Genomic DNA, 22,240 nt, shown 5'->3' with positions numbered 1-22,240 from the left:
GGGTCGTTGAACGACCCCAGCCCTATATTTCGTGCTATAACTTAATAAATATAAAAGATACCATTCCCATCTTTTGGAAATAAGTTCTTTGGTTATCTGAGGAGGTTGTGTAAAAATTTCAGCTCAATCCGTCCACCACAAGAAAAGTTATTAAGGAAAATGTAGAAGAAGGGAATTCAAAAATTGGTGTAACGGCCATGCTGCGGAAAATTTCTCAGAATGAAGTTAGTCACATCATAAATCATATGGTTGAAGGGGGTTGAAGGGTTGTGTTTACTTTCTCACTTTACCTTCTCAGTGTCAGAATTATCGCGAATAAGTAACATAAACAACATAAAACATAATTAGAAGCATATAAATGTGCAAAACAATAAAGAATATTCGAGAAATATTGCCATTTATCACGGTGCGGGAAGTGAGGGGAATGTGGGGAAGTAGTGAAAAAAAATAGCAGTTGCAGTCAACTTCGTGGCAAATTTCTCACGAAGAAAGTGTGAAAAATGAGTGAAAAATGTTTTTCCCTAATATCTTCTTTTGCGTGTTTCCGGGTGGCGAATTTGTGATACAAGGGGCAAGAGGACTATATAAGGAGTCTAAAGGTAGTGACCCGACAGTTCCCGGTTTTATAGTTTATGAGAAAATAGACTTCCTTCTTGGGGTCGTTCAACGACCCCACCTTGGCGCTCTAAGGAAGCTCCAAGGTCTTGGCGGCCAGCAGGTTAATTCGCAAAGCTTAATTTTCATACTATTAAATTTAAATTTCATGACAATTCCACATTATTACTGAACAAACAAACTTTTGGGACAACCTTCTGAGCATATTGCGTTGAATTGAGTATGAGGAAAAGATGTATGGAAAATGATGAAAAATCCCCTAGAGGAATTTCAACTGAGAAATTTTTGCTCATGAACATTTTTTCCTGTTAGCACTGATAAAATATGCAAAAAAAAAAATTTTTACCCTCTTCATCTTCCATAAATTGCATTTCTGATGAATCTACACCCGACAGGAAAGAAAATCCCCACACCATACGTTTGTGATGTAAAATAGAATTCACAGCATAACTCCCACGACACAAAAAAGGAGATATTTCTAGAGAGAGAGAGGATAGAATTAAAATATTCATTCACATGCTGCGACAAAATGAGGAGGAAATTTACAATATTGCTTAAAATTTCAAAATGTTCCGATTTGCTTCCGTTTTTTTCGTTATTTTCTTCATGAGATAAATGCGAATTGGCTTTGTTCCAAAGTTTCATGTAAGCTTGAGTGAAAGGGGAGGAAAAATGGGTAGAGAGGAGAAATGTTTTCCCGGTCCTGGACAAAAAGGGAGTTGAACTTCACCACGAAAAGTCCGGGGCAATGTATTTGGGTTGATATGCGAGTGAATGTGCTAAATTTGTGGTTGAAACAGTTGGAAAAGACCACAGAAGTGCATTTTGAATTAAAATGTGAAAACATGAGTTTGTATACATAATGTTGTATATGTACATTGGAAGTTTAACACAAAAACTGGGAAGTTCCTGTGAGTAGTATATATTCGTAGAGCGAGAGAGAATTTGCGATATGAGAATGGAATTTTAGTTTAAAATCCTGTGGGCTTGTCTGAATTGTTAGCCACAATTTTCCGAGTGGATACCTCCCCGCATCCACAAGCGGACGTTCCTCATGCAAAATTTTCACACACAATCAATTCTATGTCTGCTTTACTGATGCACCCCTACACTCTCTCTCTGTGTGCTCCTTACCGCATTCGTAATGCTTTCCATTTGGAGATTTCGAGAGAGATGATGTGCGTGGTCTCAATAGCTAAAATCGCATTAGAGCTTCCCTTTTGAATTTATAATGAAGCATATTTAATGGAATTTACAAAGTGGGAGGTTAATCATAAGTACTTTATGTCCCTTTTCCCTTCAAAGATATGTATTTATTGATTTTTCACCAACAAATAATCTTAAAGATTACTTAAATAAATTCATTTTTTTTTCTCGAATGAAGAGTCTTGTGAGTCTTGTACAGGATCGCATAAACTCCTTCTTGTCAGATATCCAAAAACTACATTCACGCAAAAGAATGTTCCTTAAGAAGTTTGCACGTCTCTCAGACACTCCTAAATTGTGTTATCTTCACCCCATTTCCACTGCTGGGTTAGAATAAAAATCACGAAAAAGCTCACAGAGAATCCTTCCGGAAAAAGAACATGAAAATCTCGTCAGATTTTCTCATTTTCCTTGTTCTTTTCACCCATGACAAATTCATTTTGGATTTCTCTATTGTTGAGGGGTTACACAACGAGAAGACAATTCACCAACTTTGTTCCAATTTCAATTCATTTTTGAACTTGTAATTGTCTTGATTCTTTCACCCCCTTCCACCCCGTCCCATCCTTTTTCCGCCTCACTCCAATACAATGTATCCAATTTAGTGCAAGAGTCCTTTTTAGATGATTTTTGCTGGTATGTTTCCAATTTTCATTCTTGTACGTCCATTTTGGGTTTCTACCCCCAAACCATTCTCTCGAATTGTTGTAGAATGTATAGTTCACTCAAAACGACAATTTGTAGCAGAAGCCAGAAAGCATTCCATGTGACAATTTTGTTGTTCAATTGAAGAAAAATTGACATGACAACGAAGTTCAAAAGGGCATGATGAAAAAAAAGCTCGAGGCAAATAGAGAGAAGAAACTTTCCAGCACACTGAATTGTTTCTTAATTAAAATGACTCTCGCACATTTCTCCAAAAGCTTTTTTTCCATCTAAATGTTCGCGTTTTTTTTTCAACTTCCCTCCACCCAAAGGAAAAACCTTTTTTTTTTCATTCTGCAAAAAGCTCTTCCGTTTTTTTATGATTGTAGAGAATAAAAAAAAAGAGACAGAATTTCTATATAAAGAGCGGTGTGTATAATTTTTACCCTCATTGTAGGATATTATTTGCTTTAGAGACACTCATCATGTAATATGAATGATGAGCTTTTAGCTTTATTATGGCGCGAGAGTGTGGCATAAGACACGTTGAGCTCAGTCAGGAAAAAAAGTTGATGAGAAAAATTATGTTAAAAAAAAAAAATCTCTGTCTTTTTAATTAATCAGAGTGTCTGTCGTATCTTTGGAGAGGCGAGAGTTTTCTCATTAGAAAGTTCTTCGCGCACGGGCAAGTCACATTAATTCATCAAAAAGTGCTTTTGGTATGAGATGCATCTCATAATAAAGATGCCATTTTCAATCGTTATTCAAGTCATCAGTCAAAATTTGAATGATATTCTCATTAAAATTATCTCTAAAACTAATTTATTAAGTGAGTGATTTGAATTATTTCTCCAGGGCCAAGGTAAAACTTTACAATCATTTTGCAATAGAGTTGATAAATCAAATTTTAATTATTCTATAGCCAAAAATAAAATTCGTCTGTAGTTGAATACATTGGCAAAACAGACCAAAGTTTGCAAGACAGTTTTAAATAATTACTTTGATTTAAGCTTAAGTAATCAATCAGGGTGTTGTGCTTCACCTCGAAATGGAAATAAATATAAAATGAGTCAGTTCCATCCTCGAGACTTTAGACACACCCCAAAAGCACTTTCAGATTCAACCACAACTCCCCACACTTGGAGCTTTTCCCACTTTCAGGCATCAATTGCTCTCTCATTGCTTTCCATATGTAGGCTCGAAATGAAACTCACACGGAGAAGTGATACTGTGCCATGGAGTGCACAAGTTGTCTCAACATGCACTTAATCAGGCGAATATGGAAATTCTCCCAAAGTGCTTCACAACCCCCACCCACACACTCTCTTGTCCCAAATGAATGTCTCCTATATGCTGCTCTTAAGTGCTCGCATACGATATCGTCAATATTTATCGATGAGACGATACATTACAAGTAGTGTACAGTAGCAGTAAAGTACAGTACAGTATGGATAGAGGAAGAAACATAATACTGCAAAGGGGTTGATGGAAGGATATTCTCTTCCTATGATAGTTTTTTTTTTGTCCTCAACCCCCAAGTGATTGTTGATTGAGGAATGGACCATGGTGGAATGACTAAATGTAGATAGGTGGATACAAATTGAAGAGTAAAACTGTACAGGGTGAAAAAATCTATAAAGTCCTTTTAGAGTTGTTTAAGGACAAAAGAAATTTAAAAACTCATTGAAGGAAAATCTCTTGAGGAGTCATAATAAAAAATGAATTTAGAGAGTTTAGATGTTGATAAAATAAAAATATGAGATTCTATGGGTACATCCTGTGCAAGGATAGTTGTCGCCCCATCGATATAGTGTGCAAATAAATTTACTTCCATAATATTTGTCTATTTTCCCAACATCCCATTCCAATATATCGAGAAGCTTCTCTGATGGTGAGCTTCCTCACAAAAACGAAAAGGGTTCGCAATTGACTTCCATACACATTCATACAGTCAATATAACTCCCTGAATTGGAATCTCTTTTGACGAGGAAAGGGATGCTTTTGGGGGTATTTTAGTGCTCCGTAGATTGGTGGTGGAGGAAAATTCCTTTACACAACCATATCATCCCGAATTGCCTCTTTCCGCACAAGATCAAGAGATGAATGTGGAATTACTCCCGTATTGCCATTCACAACGAAATCCAAAAAAAAGGTCAGGAAAAAATTGTAGGAGATGGATTTCTCCCTTACATAGAGTACCTTTTGGTTGCTCTTTTGTGGAGGGAAAATACAAATTAAATTTGTAATTTTTCATTCTTGTTCTTCTCTTGGAATTTTATCGTAATTTGTGAATTTACTGTGAGGTACAGAGTGAGAAAAAATATAATTAAAGTCTCAACTTTCCATTCAGCTTCACAAAGCTTTCCATTCTTCTGCATAGAATTTCTCAACATACACCTACAATAAAGCACACGGAGAGTTACATTAAATTGTACAGAACAGTGGGGTTACTTTGCCCATTTCTCAGGGTCTTAAACAATTTCTTTTCTTTGACACTTAATAAGATAATTTAATATCTCTCTTCTTTTAACAATCTATTCCCTAAAAATGTTCTCAAAGAATAATTTTTATTTCAATTTTAGTTTCTCCATAAATTACCCCACTCTCTCCTAGAAATTTTCCTGAAGATATCTCGTTGACAATTTAATTTGCACACCGAGAAAAGGCAAAAAGAAAAACACAAAAAAGTCCCTTCGCGCACAGAAGCAATTTCATATTGTTGAAGTGGTATGTTTACTGCGAGGCATACAATACCGTCGATATATATTTTCCGCCGAAAAAAAAAATGTAACATGGGCGCACATAATGAAAAATAGGAGTGACTATGGCGGAAATAGAATTTGACTGTGACGGGAGCAGGTGAAATTGAAAGAAAATAATTCCTTTCACCTGTGCAACCCCAATGTGAGAGTCAATTTCCCAGCTCTACACACACCCAAAACTCAATGAAATATTCTTTCATTTTTATCTTGACAATTTTTTTTTACTTTTGACCTTTTTTGCGGGAGAGGGTGAGAGCTTCCAGTACTATGAGGTAGCTTTTCGCTGAAAAATTGCGAGGAAAAATGGGAAGTTCACGTGCAGATGAAAAATCTTTGAGCTTTTCTTCCTACAGAATGAACTATAAAGTTCAGCGAAGCTTTTTATAAATATGTTTATTTTAAAATTTCAAAAGTAGAGAATTTATTGTTTTATACAGAATTATCTTAAATTTATTTTGTAATATGTAGAATTAAAATAATTATAAACCACCTCATACACTTTTATTCACTCTTCACATAATTCAGATTTCTCAAAATATTTTCCATGGAATTTCTGGGAGAAAAAAACTTTTCATTCACGAAACTAAAATTCCCTCTGCGCGGTTTAAAACAAGAGAAAAAGCTACGAATATTTAGGGTAAAAGTTGCTGTACATGTATATAGTAAACTTCATGCAAGCCTCCCATTGTGAATTCAAAGAGCATCAAATCCCCACAGCGAGGGTGCGCCAAGAGGATTTCTTTGGTGGAGGAAAAAGAAAGGCGCCAGAGGGACGAAAAATCTCACCCTCTAATCTCTTCGCGTTGTACTTCCTTCCTGCCTTTTTTGGTGCCCTTCAGGAGATAAATTTTTATTTCGTGAGTGGAAAGTTTGCTTTTATTTTTCATTTCTTGTCTCGTCAGGACGCACTCACCCTCCCTCCCCCTATGGCCTTTTGCGAGTGATCTCTCAACCCTCCCGCAGGGATTTCGTTATTTGGCAGTAAAGTATACCAAAAATTCATGCATATTTCAATGGGGGGAATAAGAGAGAAATCTCTCGCCAAGTGATTTTAATCATTTTCATTTGAAGGATTTCTCCGCCGCCCCCAAAAAAAGGGATTTCCCAAAGGCAGCAAAAACCTGAGAAGGACATTCTCATGATTTCCCGCCATCATTGTCCTTTGCATATCGTGATTCAATCTCAATTTGCCTAACTTGCCCATTTTCCTGGGTAAAGGGTAGTATAGAAAAAAAATTCCTATCTTTATGGACTCCTGTTGATAGCCAGAGTGTGGTTCGTCCATGAATATGCAAAGTTGAAGGGATGGAATCTCTCGAAATTGTTTCATTTTGACCACCCACATTTTTTATCATGAGCATTTGCATATTTTAAAAATTATTTTTCAACCCCCTTTGCGACATAAAATGAACCCAGAACCTTTTTCTGATTTTTTCTCTAAAAATAAAATTAAATTAAACCTTTCTTGATTTGCAAAAGAATTATTTTTCAACAAAAAATTCTCTGCAAAAAAAATTATTTTAAAGCACATTACCTATTACAATTTCCCATTTAGAAAAGTATTTGAATTATACGAAAATTATTTAATCAAACTACACACCAATGTTGTTTATAACAACCCGTATTGAAATGATTTCTATAAATAACTTTAATGTGCTTCCTTGAGACGAAAGACTTTTCTTATCTGGAATTGCAAAATATCAAGCATATTGCCGCAATATTAATCAAAATTTCACATAAAAAACATTTTGAGCGCAATTTTGCTGTTGCTCTTTGCACTGCTAAGTTTTCCCAGAGGGGTGGTTAGCTAAAAAAAAGGAAAACCGGTGTTTGAAGCTAGTTTAGTTATTTCTTACTTAGCTAACATAATGCAGCTTTTCACCTTTTTAAAGTGCTTTACACTGTGAAAAACTCGCAGGTCTCCATCATTATGTATTCACAGTACATAGAAAATGTCTTTAGCTACATATGTTTATATGTATATTTTCAAGAAATTTGCATTATCGCTCAGTTTGCTGGTTGTGCGAAAAACAAGATCATGATGCACGCAAATTAGAAGAGATGGGGAGACAAAGAAAAAGTCTCCGGGAGCCTTTCTCTCCACTAAACCATTTTATCGCATTAACACTCAAAGTTTTATCGCATGTTCCTCTCTTTGCTTCAATTATTTTCATGTTCTTCTTTGCATCTTTTCCCATTTTTTCTACGTCCCCCATACTGCTGCTTCTTCACATTTCGAGACATTTTGAGACATTTGAGATGATGTGAGGCATTCAAGATGTTCAACACGCGAGAAAAAGTGCTTACCGTGAAAAAATCCTTCTTATTCGATGAGAAAAGTCCACAAGAAGTTATCAAGAAGATTTTCAAGGGATCTTCTGTTTTTTCTTTCTAAGTGAGTGTGTGGGAGTTTTTTTTTTTAAATCTGGGTGGTCACTGGTTGCAGAAGATTCCAATCTATTTTCTCAAAACACCGAACACTTCACCCCTTCTTTTTGGCACACACAAAAAAAGGAAACTCTTCCAACACTCTCTTGAAGCACACAAAATTTTTTTTTGTAAAGAAAATTCAATAATTATTATGCACACTCAACACTAAAGAGCACCACTTTCTTCCTCAAAAAAAGTATTAAATTAATGATTTATTCTTGGAGAGCCTTTGAGGCGAGATTTAGCGAGAGACAAGCTGGTGTTGCCTTGCGAACGCGAGAGTAAACTGATTTGAACTGCGATGGTGAATTGAGTGTGAACTCGCATTGCTGGATGTTTGAGACACTTTACCTCTCCTCCATGTCCCTCCTCGTCTTTCGTTCGTTGGCAAACAAACCAGTGCTTCACTGTTACTGCTCAAACTCGCTGAATGCATAAGTTAAATGACTGCGTTGTGTAAATGATCAGTTTTGCAAAAAGAAAATTAAAGTCTTAAGGATTCTGTTGAACTTGTGTTGGTAAGGATTTTCAGTAATTTTAAAGAAAGTTGCTTTAAGCTTATGAAAGAAGTTTTTGCAGAATTTTAGGAAGAAATAATTCTTGAAAAGAAAATCTAACTTTTCTTCAATCTTTCATTCGTTTCTCATCAAGATGTTTGTAATTCTGATTAATTTTCTCGGTCTAAATACCTAGCCTTTCTCTTCTCATCATAAGAGGCAGGAAAACTCAAATTCAAATTAAATTCCAAAAAAACCAGCAAACTACAAAGTCTCTTTCCTTTTCTCCTTGATTTTTTATGGTATTCGTTGTATTCTGCTTTTATTCAAACACATAAGAAACACTGGAAGCAAAGATGCGACCACAGCATAAAATCTCCCCGGCTATGTTTTACGAGTGAAAGAGAGAAAGATCCATTTATTGGTGTGGTACATGCTACATATATAATATGTAATCAGAGCCAGATCCAGAAGAAACCAGCCACTGGAAGAGATTTTATGCTTAGATACGGCATCTCCGTTACCACTACACATCTCTCCTTCACCATGGTGGAGAGTTGAATTAAAACAATGGGTCGGCACGACCTCTTAGCCTGTGTGGCACACAAAATGCATCATATAGGCCCATCTGGAATAAATTTTGCATGCGAGGATGTGAAACAAAAGGAACATGGTCCCCTGAAAGCCTCCCTGTGCGTGGGAGTTGAATATACCAGGGCGAGTCCTCTGGACGCCACAGAGCATGCGTTCGTCGAAATAATGTACATTTAGGATGTAGCTCTGTTGAGAAATGCAACACAAAATGCTCTTGAGCACTCTAGTGCTCCGGGGACAAAGAATATATCGCATTAAATAACACCATGTTAGATTTTCTCTCCCTTGATCATTCATATACAATTGAGTTGAGGAATGTTGAGCACAACAACAACAAAAAGAAACAAGAGAGAACGAAAAAGAAACGAAGAAGATGGTAAAACGACAAACAAACTGAGGCAGTTGGAGAAGAAGGAAATTAAGTGACCAAGACTTCTACTGAGCTGGGAGCAAAAGATTAAATGTGCCACACAACTGCTTAATCTCACTGCAAAATCATCCATATTCTGTCCCTCTCTCTCTCGCTTCCCCTGAGCTGACTTGAAAATGTAAAATGTATCAATTGTGTGGGATCTATAAGAAAATTCATTTCTCTTCTTGCAAATTCTCTGCGTGACTTTTCTTAACATGAAAAATTTAAATTGGATGCAAAAACTAGAACGTTGTGAATTTTCTTGGAAATAATATTTGTTGTTGAAATTCTGTCTTATTAACAACGCTGGCTCTAGAGGACGTACTTTTCAATTAATTTTAAAAGATCCTCAAGTCTGTTAAAATTTAACACGGTTAGTCAGAGAAGTTCTGTGAATTGAGTCAACAAAAAAATCTTCCTGATTAAAATTAACAGAAAAAAATTCCCATTATTTTGAACAAGCCTGTAAAATGCTCTCACAGTAGGTATGTAGCTTAATTTTATAAAAATAACCACTACTAAAGGTACTAGAATATACAAAATAGCGCAGCTTTTAATCCATATTCTATCCTATATAGTACAATACACCTATGTATGTACGTTTATATATTTTTTAAATCAATTGAAATTCCTCCACATTCTACATTTTATTTTCCCAGAATTCATTTACTGCTGTACGAAGCAACAGAGAGCATTTACATATCCCCAAAATGCTTAAATGCAAATTGGATTTTAATTTAGACGAGGTTTTTGGAGGGGTGGTTTTGCGTAAATTTGCACACACAACGCAATTGAATGCTATGAAAAGGGGTGATTTTTTTTTCGGTTGGAAAATTTAGGCAAAAGCGTGAACTTTATTTTTGCTTGAGAGCGTAGGAGGATCAATTTCAATTGAAATTCAAACGCAAAAGGACGGAAGCTCCTTCCAAGGAGGAAGCATCATCTCTTGAAACATATAATGTGCCAGTACACATACAGCATGTATATAGCATATAGGAGGGTTGTCTGAATTCCAAAGAGAAGCAAAAGATGAGAGAACAATGGTTGGGTGATCTAAAGAGCTTGTATATGGTTTAAAATAATAGCTAATATGATGACAAGAGGATGCTTTTGTGCTTAGAAGGCATAGCGTACTAATGGGATGTTCCTGAAAGCGGAGTGTTTCGCATGGGGGAGAGGTGGGGGAGAAGGTTCAAAACACACGAGGTCGATTACATTATACGGGGGTGGATAATTAAGAAAATGTGTGAGAAAGCCAAAGAACAATGGAGATTTAGGAATTTGCGTGTGTGTGGGCATTCTATATGAAATTTATCTGTGAACAACGAAGAATCTACAAAAGGGGACCAATCGCAATGTAAACTACATACAATAATATTTCTCATACCGCACACAGGAAGTACATACATATATGTATGTATATAATATATGGGATGAGAGGATAAGATTTTATTGTATTTTCCCATTAATCTTCTTCCAACATCATCCATAAAATGGAAGAATATTTTACTGCAATTTCAACTGTGCTGTGAGAGCTTTTATTCCTTCTCACCCATCATCCCACTTTTATGCATAACCTCGGAGAGATTTTAAAGAATTTCTTATTCCAAAGATTGAGTATGGATTTATGATGGGATAAAATAAGCGCAAATCCATGAAATTTACCTTAAATCTTTCTCTCATAAACCACAAAGTTTTCTTTAAGAAAATTTAAGGAAATTTCTAATAAAGAAATTTTTAATCATGAAAATTTTATTGTTTTATAAAAAAAACCAATAAATACTAATTGAAAATTTTTACAAACTATAATTAACTAAAAGTAATAAAAAAACAATATTTTGCAAAATTAATAAAAGTGATGAAACTTTGGATTTTTTTAACTTTAGTAAATAATTTTGGTTTATTGCATTTTAACGGCTTTACAACATGGTATAATGTATTTTTATATAGCAATTTACCTATGCACTAAAGCACAACAGAAAATATTCATTGCCCAAAATTACTTCACTAATGTTCTTTTTTATGAACATTTTTATTATGCTGAGGAATTTGGCTAAATCATTTTTATTAAAAATTCAATTATGATTTTAGTTTATTTTTTAAACAAATCTCATAAAGATTATCTCAGTTATATTTCACAAAGCTTTTTACTAAATGAAATTTTATTTTCTCTGCTATTTACAAAGGCGGGGGGCTTTGGGGGAATAGACGTTCGTTGGTAGTTTTGCGAGGGGAGAAAGCTCTCCATGATTTTGCATATATAGCTAAAGCTTCGCTCTAAATCACCCTCGAAAATTCCTTCCAACACCTCCCACCGCAGTCAATACGAATACAGCTCGGGTGGCTCTCTCTCTCTTTCTCTGAATCCCATATCTCTGATGATGTGGAGCGAACTTCCGCATTGGGGAGTTTTGACGAAAATTCACGCATGATGGGATGATTGAAGAAAAGTGGCGCACAGAGCGAAAAGGTTAAAGATTATTATTATTGTTATTGACTCGATTCGTGTGGAAAATCGAGGCATTTGCGTCGGGTGGAATGCAATGAATCACAGACTTTTGATGAATAATAATATTTTTGCATGCCTCCGAAAATGATGAAAATTTTTGCACACACTACACCCAGGGTGAAAGAGGATGGCGCGAAATGGAAATGGATTGCTCGAAGGAAGAGGAAATGATGGAAAAATAGGCGTTTCGTTTTCCAAAAAAGGAGCTCCACTCAATCTTCCACACATAGGGATTTTTTTTCCCTCTCTTTTGGCATTGGCCTCGCATATCTTCCCGGGAGAGTGGATGGTAATTTCGTGGAAGATTGCAAAGAGGCAGGAAAATGCGAGGGGAGAGAACATTCATTTAGATTTATATACAACCATAACATTGTTGTATACCAAACCAGGAAAATTAAAGATCAACAATAATTTCCTGCGCTTATTAACTGCGTGCCATTTTTTTTTCTTCACCCACCACCAACACCGCATATCCTTTCTCTTCCTATCACATTTATACCATCGGAGCTATTATTTATAAAAGGTTCTCCCATGCTTTGGGGAAGAGGAGGAGAATAGGAGGCTCATGGAAGGGTAAATTGCGTGCTGAAAATATACCAATTAAATGGGTGAAAAAGGTGTTGCGAGTGGGTGGTCAGACAGGGAACAAACTAAGAGGAATAATTCCATTGACACTGGCCATAGAGAAAATCCCCTCATTGTCGGTGGATTATCATTTACCATCATCATCTATTTGCGAGGTGGATATGCGAGCAGAGGGAAAATGAGGTGGAAAATAAGTAAGAGGGGACAACATAGGATGAATCAATAGAATACCAACTAAGAGGAGAATATTGGGGAGAATACTACAATCTTGCAATTCACATTTGAGGCAATATTACATGGTTGATTATTACAAATTACTTCCTAAGCTTTGGGGACATTTGCAAAGCAATTTGTAAAGATTTCAATATTGCATTTAGGATCTATCTTTTGGGAAAGCAACGTACTAAACTTCCCTTTTAGTTTGGCTTTAAAACGTAATAATGATTTTCAAATTTAGAATTGAAAGTCAACATAGTTAGGCTTCCAATTAAGGCCAAGAAGCCTTAAAATAGCTTTAGCTCCTTTAGCTATTAATTAATTTAAATATGTATGTAATCCTTATCATCTTATGCAAATCTTTAATTTGGTTTCTCCTTTCGCATTGAAATTTCCCTCCATATTCGTGTTTGTTAACAAAATTTCCTCAAAATTATTCTCTCAATGTCTGTCGCACAAAACAATCCAATACTACATGCCCTTGATTATATGGATTTCATCTCCATTCACGTTCATACATATTTACTTCCTCATCATTATGTCTAATCCATTTGGGATCTCTTGCTATTTTTTCTCCTCTTTTCTTCTTCAAGCCTTCGAATTCCCAAAGAATCTCCTGGTGCTCGAAGGACTTGGAAGGTAGAAAGAAGGGGAAAAAATAAGTCGCAAAGTAGATTAATCAAGTGCACTGATGAAGAATGTGAAGAAGTATAGAATCTAAGGGGGTAAGCCATTGCTACATATCTCTATACTTTTTTATACGTGATAGTGCGATAGAAATTTTCGCAACAACCCCCTCGCTCCCCGTGATGAGGATAGAAAAGTTGTGTTCAAATCACACAGGAAGGTGATAAAATCCTCACAAAGTATCTTCAGCATCATCCATTGAGTGTCTTTCCAATCAACTTTTCTCTATCTCTCTCACCCTCTCATTTTCCAATGTACATATATAGTAGGTACGTGGAAAAGAGGATCATGGCTCAATGGGAAATTCAATATATTGATGCTTGGGAAACACAACTCAATGGCGTGAGCAGTGCCATCAATTTTTCTCACTAAACTGTCAATTACTTCGGAACATGGCATCGTACAGCACATCTCCCCAAGGATGCCCAGGACACGGATGATATTGCACTAAAATCCACCCCCGCGCACACGGGATAGCGGAACTAAATGGAATTCCTGCCTTGAGGGGGAGAGTTTTGCGCAAAAAAAAACTTCAAAATGAGTTTTTGCTTCGGAGCTTTTTAGCAGGCAAGAAAAAAGCAGAACACAGAGCAGGGGTTGAAGGGTAAACGAGGTTAAAATGCAAACTATCATCAACATTCTCTGTTCGTGCTCTTTTGCGGGGATTTAGCTAGAGGATTTCACACTAAAATGAGTCAGTCATATGTTGTGGAAAGTGTAAAAGATTTTCCACTATAAAATTGAAAAGATATTAAAAGAAAAGCAGAAAAATTTGCAATACTCAATTTTTCAATTTTTTTGCAGTAAAATATTCAGTTTATTGATTTCATTTTGAAAATGAAAATTAATAAAGGAAAAAAGGGTTAATCCTTAATCAAGGTATTGATTTTAGATGATTGATAGTTTAGGATTTTCCCCATTATTTTGACGCTATAAATTTATACCACAACTTCGTGTTTTCCTGGGTTTTTTGAAAGTATATTTTGATGATCCTATTCACCCCAATTGAAGTAAAGTTTTATTTGCACCTATCCTACTTTTTGCAATTTCATCTTTCAAATTGAATTTGGTCATTGCCGTTAGAACGACTTTAGCGAGAAAAAAAGTAGAATAAAATAAGAATTTAACATCTGAAGGTAATTTTCTTTATAGCACCGTAATGTTTTAATATCTCCATTTCATTTCACAGACACCGCATTCTTCGGAGGAAATTCTCTCCTTGGAGCTTCTTTCTTTTTTCCTTCAGGACGTGCAAAGGAGATCCATTTTGAGTGCACACGATGGGTAAATTGTGAATGAAAATGGGCTACTTTCGATGCATTTTGCATGTGGCAAAAGGAGAAAATGTATCGATTTAGTTTCGGGGAACATATAGCTCCAAACTGGAGACTCCCTTACGAGCTGTACACCTTACAGGTGGAAGTGGAAAATTATTCAACGAACAATTCTCAATGAGGCACACCAAGGGGAAAAAATAAGGCTACATCATCTATCACGGAGGAATATTATCTGCGGGGGTTATCGGTAAGTGAAGGATTTTTCTTTTTCTTTTTCTTACGTCACCCCCTTCTCTCTCCATTTCGCCCCCAATATAAGAATTTGAGCGCAGAAAGAGTTTGAGATTCGACAGAATTCATCCAATATTCTTTTCTTCTTATTCAACGTTACCCGTCAATTGGGAAATTGTTTCTTGGTGTGTTTGTCTCGCCATTCTCCCCCTGAAAGATCCACCCCCACACGCTTTTGAGATTTGTGTCAATCGATTTTTCTCTGTGTGCAAAATCTCCCCACACTTTTCTGGTAGTACCAAAAAGAGGGATGTAAGATTTTTCATCTTCGCGTGCCTCTTTCATTTGCTCTTTTCGCATGTTTTTTTCCCTCTGCACATAACACCCAGGGAAGGGTGGATGATTTTTTTGTGCGTGTGTTTGTGATGTTTTTTGTGTCCCAAATCCCCCGGACATCACAACAGTCATCACTCGACAAGAGATATTCTGTCTTGTGTGCTTTTTTCTTCTCCTTGGTAGACGACACTCCTCCCAGAAATATTGCGGGAGGTTGAGGTAAAAAGCTCCAAATCTCTTACTTTTGAATCGACACACACACAAGAAAAAGAAAAAAAAACCTCTGATACTTAATTCAGTGGTTCGGTTTTTTGTTGTTGATAAATTCCCCACAAGGACGAGGATTTTGAAGGACAAAAAAATAATGAAAAATGCCCCTCAAAATTCAGGTGAATTTAGAGAGGCAATTTAAGTTTATGATGTGGGAGCTTTTTGATGTTTAGAAGCAAAAGAGAGAACTTTTCCCATTAAATTTTAAAGTCAAATTTTCACGAAGCAAAAATGTGGAGAACATAAAACCAAAAAAACGCGAATAATCGAAATATTTGCTCAGTTTGTTCTGAATTTTATTAATTAAAAATTTTTTTGGTTTTAGAAAGTTTAAAAGCTTCAAATATCTGTACCATTTAGAGCTAAAAAAGTTTCCATATTTCACATTTTTCTCCTTCATGAATCAGTTTTAGAAGTTCTAAAAGTTTGATCGACATTTATTTTGGTACACCGTGTATTCGCAATGTATCTATCTTCTCTATTTTTTAATATTGTCGAACATTCCATCAAATTGTTACGTATAAATGGAATACATTTCCCACCCTCTCTCTTTGGATTTTCTACCCTCTTTTCTAGCACATTGTGTCATTCTTTAGTGCCACCTTCGCTGTCGAAGCAACCCCATCATCCTCCATTATTCGCATTTTTGCACGACAAAATGTGTGCCCAAAATGGAAAATTGTCATGATTTACGTTTTTGGGCAAAAATTGGAAATATACATTTTTCCTTTTTGCATTTGTGGAAGAGATTTTTTTTTCGTGGAAAATCACAAAAATGTGGGTGAAAATCAATTTGTCAGAGCTAGTTCCCAGAGAGACAGACCCCATTGCTATAGGATTGAGAGGGGATGAAAAAGAATTCTCTTGCACACTGGGGTGTGCATAAAAACCAATGGAACTGCATTTTCATGCTGGGAGTTTTTCGCAATTTTTCTCCATCCACAAAAAGGGGGTGGGGGAGTTAGCATGTTGGGGGGTGAGCATTGAAACAAGAACGCCTTTTCAGGGTATGTGTGTATGTTGGGAGGGCAAAGCACCTGGGGACTCCACTGCAACTACATAGCTGTGTAGGTATCAACATTGTATGTGGTGGCTTTCTCAGTTATGTGAAGGTGACAAATTGAAAATTTATTACTTCACAACCACGAAAACAGCATCCAGTCACTCTCTCAACGTGCTTCTCCACTGCAAGAGCTTTTTTTTTCTTACACAAAATGTCCTTCTCGTATCCTATTTTAGTGGAGAGAGTGAGAAGAATTTTCTTGAAAGGGGACTTTGTGTTTTTTATTCCCCCACACGGATAAACAACAAAGTTTTTCCTTTTTTGGCCAAACCCTTTCCGCAACCTTCGGCTTTGTCAAAACCTTCAACCTCCTGCGGTCTACTTTAGCTTATTATTTTTTTTTTCAACTCATAAACAACGCTCTACAATCTCAGCCGTAAGCTATATACCAGACAGGTTTGTTGATTTTCTTTTTAGCATTCTGAGCAAAAGTTTATCCTGTAAACTTTCACAAAATTCACGCTATTCATTGCCACGATCCTAAAGCTTCTCTTCACATAGTCTTGACAGCTTACCTGCTAACCACAGAGAAACTCATCTTATCCCTTTCTCACGTTTCTTTTTCAACGAAGAAAATTTTTCCAATAAGTTTAAGCCAGAAGTTTTGCGATATATTTACTGGAAAATAATTCCCCTGAAGGTCAATTAAGATCCCATCTAGCGTGGCATGCAAACGATCCATGACGTGTCCTCCGTCCACACTAACTTGAACGTTGGCTCTGCCGTGGAGAGCCGCATGCGACGACGGCGGTGAAAAAAGTTTAATTCCCAAACATATTTTTTAAGAAGTTTTCCTTCCCTTCCGCCCTTCGGTGAAAATTTTGAAATGGTTCGGGATACAACAACTTGAAGAAATGGAGAAACAACAACCGCCTGGGATCTCATAAAGTTTTTCCTTCTTTCATCCCCTCTATGTCTTTAATGCTTCTCAGTCACAGGGTGTCTCACACCTAAATTGGCTTAATGAATTGTGTTGTAAAATTTATTTTATGTATAGCCAAGAAACTTTCTTTGTTTCTGTTTAGTGTTTATTGAATTTTAAAATATTCAAATGATTTGATTAGAAGCTTTGGAAAATGGAGAACAACAATTATTTTAATAATTCAAGAACTTTAGCACTAAATTATCGTGCCAGAAAAATGCGAGAAAATGTTAGGGAAAAGCTTAAGAAAGATAGATAGATAGATAGATTGTTTATTTCACTCGAAACTGTGCATACAAAATCATACAATTTTACATCTAAGGGATGGTCACGTTATTTTGGAAACTCTACAGGAACAAAATGGCCAAAATGTGAGAATTTCAAATAATTTTTTTGAGCACAAAAATTAATTTTCAAAATTCAAAATACTGAATTCTTATCAGTATTTGACCATTTAACAAGAGTGCAAGCAAATTTCAAATTTTTGGTTTCAAAATTGGTTTGAAAATCGCTATTAAAAGTCCCCGAGTTTCCAAAATAACGTGACCATCCCTTAGTAAAAAAGAAATTCTTAATATAACCTTGAAAACACCGCACAGAATAGAGGATTACCTCCAGACGAAACTAATGGGAAGTTTGTGTGTCGGAGGGAGCCTAAATGAAGCGCCATTAGAATACAATTTTTTAATAACAAAAGTGCCTTTCTCATTTATAATTAATAGGAAAAATAAAATAAAAATGAGTCCTAAGTAAATGTCAAAAATTAAGGGGGAAACATGATTTGGCGGTTTAATGGAAAAGATAATTCAAAAATTTGATTCAACTTAGATCAATTGAAGAATTGATCATGATCTCACGTTCATTTTCCGAAATAAAAGCTTCAATATAAAGGAGGGTACCGTTTGCATAATATTTTAATTTTTTCTTCTTAATCTAAAAATTCCTCTATCGAGTTGATAATCAAGTTAATCGTCAAAGAAATGCTACAATTTCCATTCGGATAAGCCAGGAAATGCCAGCAAAAATTCAAATTATCAAATAATACAAATAATGACGTCACTGACACCCTTTCCTTCTAGTAATCAAAATTTATATTATTTTCAGTTACTTTCTGTAACACTCTCTAGTCCCACAGGTTGAGAAGTTTTCTTTACACCGAGTATGGGGGTGGTTTTATTACTTTTAAATAGGACTTTGAACATTCGTCGACTTGGTACATAAATCTTCTCTCACCTCCCTCAGAGGAGGGACAACATTGGGGGTGGGCTGTGTGTGTTTTTGTTTAGACATTTTTCGAGGAAATTGGGTGAAATTTCTCAAATATCCGGGGCTATGAGATGAGCTGATGGTGTTTCCTCTACTGCGACATCTTCCATTGAGGTGTCGATCTCGCGCGCTTTCTCATACACAACACAGAGCTTTTGGGGCGGCAATATACAGAAACTTTTTGCATTATGAGACTTGAATTTTTGATGATTTTTCTACCCTCCCGCGTGTTGCTTTTAAAGCAACGCCGGGAGAAAATGGATAGGGATGAGGGGATGCTTGCTAGCTGTAAGGGTATGAATGAGAGGAACATCAATTTATGTTTAGGATGGGTGGCAATGGGAGGGATTAGTTGATGCGATGACACAGAATACCACCATCATGCATTGCACAACATACACCGAGATTTATTCCCCAAGTGGCGTGTCGTAATGAAATTCCATCGTTGAAGGGATGTCGATGGTGGCTGAGAGATGCTATTAAGTTGAATAAATAATTGAAAGAAAATTGGATCACACATTGACCAACATCAAACACATCTCTCAACTGTGGTGGTTGGATGAGAATTTGGGGGGTGTGCAATTTGTTCTTCACCACATTCTCTCTCTCCCAGAGAATATAGAGATCCCTACCCCATAGGGAGATTCTCATGAAAACCCGCCTTTTTGACAATAAGGACACCCCGGGGTTTTAATTTAATTTCAAAGTTTTGGCACAATTTTTAATTAATATGCAAAATTAATGAAGAAATTCCTACGAATTTGACAAAAAAAAAAACATTTTGTGGATTAAAAAATCTACAAACGAGTGAAACCCAAAGAATTCTTTTAGAAAATTCTTTGGGTTCTATTGTTGTATTTGAAAACCTCCAATCAATGTATTGTGCTTAATAATTAGTTTTCTTTCCAAAAGATAAGGGAGCTTTCTTTAAAGTTTCTATCGGAATTTCCTTTTCGTCCCACATAGTGTTGAACTCAATTGTTTGCGACCCTTCTTGTATGACTCAAAAGTGACCACCCACCCACCCACTCTTGGGTGGATTTTGAAGTGCTTGTGAAGAACGATGAGAAGCAATCTGAGGAGAATCATTTCCGAAATATGTGGCTAACCCATGGGCCAGAAATCCACACAAACATACAGAAAAGTCCTCCACAGAACATTTCTCAATCCACTCCCCCATTTTATGGGTATAACTTACACTTCTCATCCTTATTTGGAAGTGGTGACCCTCCTCAGGGGTTTTATGTATGATTTTCTCCATTTTCCTCTTGCTTTTCCCGCATGCTCTTCACAGGAGTATTGAATGTCGTCACATTTATCCCACCCCGTCTCTTGTACCCACAGAGAGGTATGGTCTCTCTCGGATATTTTCCGTTTTGCCAGAGTGATAAGGGAGACAGAGTCATCACGAAGACGGCAGGAATCCTTATTGGGCAGGAAGTATCATTAATCGACAGTCATGGAAGCTCTTTCAAGGAGATCCCGTCCGCATAAAAAAGGGGTGTGAAAGACATTCCAAAGAAAATTTCTTGCTCGATTTTCAACTTGAAGAATTTTCCTTTTAAAGCTGCACACTCGCAGATATATATTTTACCATTTTCCCCGGGAAAATCCTTGTGCTTTCGTGGATTTTTTCTTTCGTCCCTCCGGGGGGAGATTGTGAATTTGCATAATGGGAAAAAAGGGGATTCATTTGCTTTTTATCCACACAGCAAAGGTTCACCGCAATGAATCAACCTCCGTGAATTCTCATCATTTTTTCCTCTCTATCTCCTTCATCCACACCGTGAAGGATAATAGAGTGTCAGGCACGCACATATCGCAATTGTTTTCCCCGTTTTCCCTCCCGCGCATACGGTGTAAAGCACCCTCAAGGTATGTCTGTGTGGCGCATCTTCTTTCAATCATACCACCTCCATATGCGTAGCCGTTTTATTTTAATGACACTCACCCCTACCCACAGGGATTCCCTCAATCTCAAACACAGTGTGGATGATCTATATGACTCCATTGACACATCTTTTGTGTATTTGGGGGTGGATGATATGGATGGAGGATAGATGAGATTGGCAAGATGCGATAGAAGCATCATCATCTTGTGTGTTGATGTCGCAATTTCACATAATTGTTCAATTACTAAATTTGCAAGAGGGTTTGTGAGCTTAATTGAGTCGTTAAAGGTTGCCTTTTTATTACTCCTTCGCCCTTTTCTTTGAATTTTATTTTTGGAATGAAACCTGAATCTCGTAGGAGGGACAATTTGTGAGAAATGTTCAAAATTTAGGAAATAAATTGATGATTTTTAAATATTTATTCGTTAATTTAAGGTCAATTAAAGTGAAATTCTTAACTAGAAGTCCTAGCTGTGTTCTTACACCTGCTCCTTCAGAACCTCCTCCCACCCAACCCTCCCAGAATAACATAAAAAAATGATATTTCCGCGCAAAATTAAACCAATGAAAGAGACCGAAGAGACAGTAATTGCTTTTATAGAAGGAAAAAATCCATATTTTTAATTGCTATCTCTGTACTGCTTTGGGAAAAGGAAAACCAAGAGAAAAGTCATCATCTTCGTCCTCACAGACATGACATTATGGTTTTCCTGTTTGCTTTCCTGTTTCATCGTTATGTTTTTATGTGATTGTGGTTCATCATTCACTGCAAAAACCACGAGACACCAGACATTTTCCACCTCCTCCTATCTCATTTTCAAAAGTAAATTCAGTTTTAATTTCAATTTGACATTTAAAACATTAATTTCCTCTCTTGTAGATATTTTTAAGAGATAAATTCTCATTTCGAGAAAGAAAAAAGTTATGTATGGTGCTCATGGATGAAGGAAAGTCAGTGAATATATTTAAATAAATTGAAAAGTTGTGTTTCATTTGTAACTTTTTAGCATGACTACTAAAATAGGAAAAAACCTGCAAGTGATTTTCTCTTGGAAATAGTTTTTTTTAGATAAAATTATTATTCTTTAAAGAATGTTTTTTTAACAACTTTTAGTGATTAGCATGACTGATCAAAAAAATGAGCGGAAAATTATGATTTTTCAGAGACATCAACGTAAAAACGTTCTTTTTCCTAGCTTTTCATTTTAAACCCACTGATTTTTAAAGTTTCCACCAAAATATTCTATCTAAAATTAATTTGTGATAAAAAAAACTCCCTTTGAACTTTGAACTTCTCTAATTTTTCTTCTCAAGTAATTTTTCTTCCCACTTATGAGCAATTAATATCTCTTGAGAAGTTTTCTCGTGAAAAGTAAATACATAAAAAGTGAAGGACATAAAATTAAAAATAGAAATAACGAAAGAAAATTATACAAAGAGTAATTATGTGGAAAAAGGAGAAATATTAAAGAAGCGGGTGGGTGTAAATTTTTAACGCACGACTTAACTTTCATCAACATGTCCCGAAATTCATCACGACTGCTCCTTTCCTCCTTTTTGCGAATCTTCGTTGTATTTTTTTCATGGGGTGGGAAAGGAGCTTTCTGACCCATTACAATTCGGGGGATGAGGGGTGTGGTGGTAAACATGAAAGTAAGAAAGCAGAAGAACGTCGGAGATTTTAGAGAAATGTGTGAGGCAAGAGTTCACAGACCTTTTCCATTTCTATCCATCACCACAGTCCATTTTCTCGCCCCTTGTTTCAATATCCTTATGTATTAGGGGGGGGACTGTAAGGAAGCTTCGGACTGGAAGGGGGAAGGA

At 36.2% G+C, this 22,240-nt stretch overlaps 1 protein-coding gene across 2 annotated transcripts in view; it reads right to left on the bottom strand.

The window, feature by feature from the left end:
* The window catches only part of LOC129792178 (uncharacterized), a 34,665-nt gene extending 26,633 nt beyond the window's left edge, over window positions 1-8,032 (bottom strand). Inside the window, exon 1 of one of the 2 annotated variants that reach the window (XM_055830989.1) lies at window positions 7,537-8,032. The gene's annotated coding sequence lies outside the window, so the exon portion shown is untranslated. The remainder of the gene's footprint in view (window positions 1-7,536) is intronic. The other variant, XM_055830990.1, reaches the window with a different exon arrangement.
* Window positions 8,033-22,240: the final 14,208 nt, after the last annotated feature.

Source organism: Lutzomyia longipalpis, chromosome 3 (assembly GCF_024334085.1).
Source record: "Lutzomyia longipalpis isolate SR_M1_2022 chromosome 3, ASM2433408v1".
Lineage (NCBI taxonomy): Eukaryota > Metazoa > Arthropoda > Insecta > Diptera > Psychodidae > Lutzomyia > Lutzomyia longipalpis.
This window is presented reverse-complemented; position numbering and strand designations above follow the sequence as displayed.